The sequence below is a fragment of the Rattus norvegicus genome, chromosome 7 (assembly GCF_021556685.1).
Source record: "Rattus norvegicus strain SHRSP/BbbUtx chromosome 7, alternate assembly SHRSP_T2T, whole genome shotgun sequence".
Taxonomy (NCBI): Eukaryota; Metazoa; Chordata; class Mammalia; order Rodentia; family Muridae; genus Rattus; species Rattus norvegicus.
The window spans coordinates 143,610,287-143,613,981 of record NC_141540.1 but is presented as its reverse complement, the minus strand read 5'-3'; the positions used below and the strand labels follow the sequence as shown (position 1 = coordinate 143,613,981).

The 3,695-nt window shown below is 45.0% G+C and overlaps 1 pseudogene; it reads right to left on the bottom strand.

Annotated features, from left to right (window-relative positions):
* Positions 1-1,769: 1,769 nt before the first annotated feature.
* Tbcal1 (tubulin cofactor A like 1) lies at positions 1,770-3,482 on the bottom strand (annotated as a pseudogene).
* Positions 3,483-3,695: the final 213 nt, after the last annotated feature.

The following is a 3,695-nucleotide window of genomic DNA, read 5'->3' as shown; positions in this document are numbered from 1 at the left end:
AAATGCTGGAATTAAAGTCAAGCACTACCATGTCCAGCTTTGTTTTTGAGACAAGGTCTTTCTACATAACCCTTGGCTGATCTGGAACTCATAGACATCTACCTCTACTTCCTGGATGCTGGGATTTAAGCCTGCGTGCCACCATGCCCTGGGGATCCAAAGGGATTTCATCTAAGCCGGAAGTTGAGCAAGGGTTCTAAAAGACGCTCAATTCACCTTAGGACACGTTTACCAACTACCTTTGTGCATGTGTGCATGCAAACTCCGCTCCCTGTGTGCACATTTATACAAGCAATTCCATAGGAACTGAATTATGTATGAATTTTGTTATTATGTATACATTGTTGTACAACTAAATACCAGCTTTAAATGAGATGATGGTGACAGGTACATGCTAGTCCATATTTACAAGAGGCACACTATAATTTAGTGTTGTTCTAAGTGTTTAACATGCACCTCCTTATTAAATAGCCTTGGAAGCCCTATAGGGAAGTACTATTATCATCCTCTCTAGGGCTGAAGGAATGGAGTTAAAGAGAAATCAAGTAGTTTTCTCTGGACGAGGGGGTGACGGTGGGGATGGCATGGAAGAAGAAAATTACACTGGAAGTTACACCAAACTCCTCAGTCATGTTAAGCAGGAAGAGGGGTTATTTACTGTTTTCTTTGATTTTGTTTCTGTTTCTATCTTAGTGCTGGGATTTCCAGATTTCCAAACTGGCTCAGTAAATGATCCAGCCCTGAGCTACATTCCCAGACCCAACTTTTCACACTGTAAATCACAAGATTATCATTTTTATAGGATAATATGGTCAGATATGTCAGCCATTGCATGTAGTTCGAACTAGAAAAAAAACGGAAAATAAAAACAAATGCGACCAGAATGATGACATCTGCAGCTCTGAAGACTGCAGCTCCTTTTAAACTTATCGAGGTCTTCTGCATGCTGATCCTGGGTGCTGTTATTTCAGACAGACAGAAGAGTGGAGATAAATACCTAAATGCCTTCCCAACATCAGAGCGAAATTCACTGAAGAAAGAAAGGCTTCTTGGGAGAGAATGCTCAAGCAGTGCAGAGCTCTGTGAGCCAACCCTAGTAGAGAGGGGTGAGTCAGTTGTTCCTTCTGCATCTGCTCTCTGGTTCTCTCTCTGTCCCACAGTCTGTCCAAGAGGCAGCTTTAAACCAGCCAAGATGCAGCCGTGGGTTTGGCTTGTTTGCATTCTGAGCAAACTCCAAAGAAACCCAGACGAGCAACATGTTCCTCATTAGAGCACCCAACAGTGTGAGATCAACGGTCCTTCTCCCCCAACTCCTGGCTATACATCAACTCCCAGGAAGCTGGAAGTGGAGAGGAGAGAGGAGACAGATACACGTTCCCTCCGGTTCAGTCTGGCTGGTCTGTGCAATTATGGTCCTGCTGTTTTAGCCGGCATTTCTAAGAGTCATCTTACCTATCTGTTGAGCAGCCCAATCATCAGATCTCAAACTCTTCTATGCAGGCGACAGAATATCTGATTCCCCAATGTCCTTCCTTAAGAGTGAGCATGTAGGGGCAAGAGGTAGCTCAATGGTTAAGAGCACTTGTAGCTCTTGCAGAGAACCTGGGTTCAATTCCTAGCACCCACTTCACAAACATTTGTAATACCAGAACTAGACTAGTCATCTGGCGGGCACATACTCAGTGCACATATACGCATGCTTACAAAGCTTTCATACAAATAAAATTTTATATATATAACACATAAAGAATGAGCACGTAACATTTTTTAGATGAACTCATTTATTTGACACATTAAGTTATGCAAAGAAAAATATATGCAACTGCATAAAAAGAACCACGTTTTCATATTATTAAACACAGCAGTGGCCGAAAATGACGAATTGTAGAATAGACCCCAGGATTTAATGCAAAAAAAAAAAAAAAAAAAAAAACATGCCGTACAGAAAAACGCCAGGCCTCTAACTTCACAGAATCCAGCACTATAAGGGCTTCTTTGTACTCCTCAGCTTCTTCCAAGTCCTTTTCACTCTCCAGTATCTGCTGGAGATCAGTGTGTGCAGCCTCTAAACGGAGCTGGCAGTCTGGGATCATCATCCGGGACTCTTGCAGGATCTCTGCCTGCTTCTTAATGGCATAGTTCTCACCATCTTCAGCCTTCATTTTCTCAATCTTCTCTTCTTGCTGCTTTGCTTCTTTTTCATACATCACTTTTTCTTTGACCAGTCGCTTCACCACTCCGGTCTTGATCTTGATCTGCCTCCCGGTCTTAATCAGCCATGGTCCCTAAGGCGCCGCAGGAAGGAGAGGCGGGACTGCGCCGAGCACGTAACATTTAATTTGAAGACTTTAGTGGACTTTGGCCAATCCTCATCAGTTTTGTGGCAGCGAATCACGTGACCCTGAACAAAACACCAGTGGCTGGATCTAGGAAGGAGCCTGTGTGGAAACAGAGGGAACAGAGCTGGTAACAAAACGTACAGTGGCATTTTGCAGCAAACTGTGATTCCTACGGAAGTGAGCATGTGCACAAGAAATGGAGTATCCATACACAAACATAGTTGGCAAAGGTGCCTGAAGGTGATGGGACTCTCCGCTCCACGCTCCACGCTCCACTCCATAAATCTCTCTCGCTCATGAAGCAAGGGCTGTGTGATAACTCACACCATGCAGTCCTTCCTCTTTGAGGGATCATCTGCCCAGGATGAAAAACTAAAGATTGATGGTTATGTCCCTCTGGAGGAGCCCGGAGTGTCATTCACCTCTCAGCCGATCTGCTCCTCTTCTCTCTGCCTCTGCTCTGCTGTCGAGGGCAGGCTTCAGAGCCTTCTTTTAGCCCAAATCTTTGCACGTGACTCCTTAAATTTCCTCTCTCTGGGGTTGAGGCTGAGCACCTAAAGCCGCGCAGCAACAAAGTTGAAGAAATACTCTCAGGACTAGGGAGATGGTGCAGTGGGTAAAGGTGCCTCTAACCGAACCTGATGACCTGAGTTCAATCCTCAGGAAACACATAGTGAAAAGAGAGAAACGGTTTCTGTAAGATAGTCACTGACCTCCCCATGAGTGCCACACAAATTTGCATGCAAACACACGCATGCTGTCATGCACTGGTGCGCACGCGTGCGCGCGCGTGCACACACCCACACGTACACACACACAATAATAGTGTAATACAATTTTATTTTAAAAAAAGGAAATACCTTTCACAGAGGGCTAAACAGCAGCTACAGAGGGCTCCTTCCAGTCCTCTACTTACAGCTTTCAAGGCTCCAAGGGAAGAGCATTTCTACTTTTGCTGGTCGCTGCAGTCTTCTAATCCTCAGAGCTTTTGTCTTTAATCGTCTTGAAATCACTTTGCTTGTACTGCATGGACGTCCTAGGTAAGGGATGGGTGTAGAGAGCTGGACACAGCAGCGCACACTTGTTTTGGTTTATGCTGAGCAGCCTGCTGCTCACGAAGAAGTGGAAAAACTTCTCTTCCATCTGCAACCTGCAGAGTCCATTACTCCCATAAGCACCTAAAACTCTGCAAACCTTCACCAGGCAGACTGCCAGTCACTGTCCCTGTAGCAACCTTGACCAGAGTGCACATAGGCATACTGCCTTCCACCTGCCTTCTCCATGGAGGGCAGAATCCCTCTATCTGCTTTGCTTTGCTTTATTTGTCTATTTGCTTTTGAGACAGGGGTTCACATA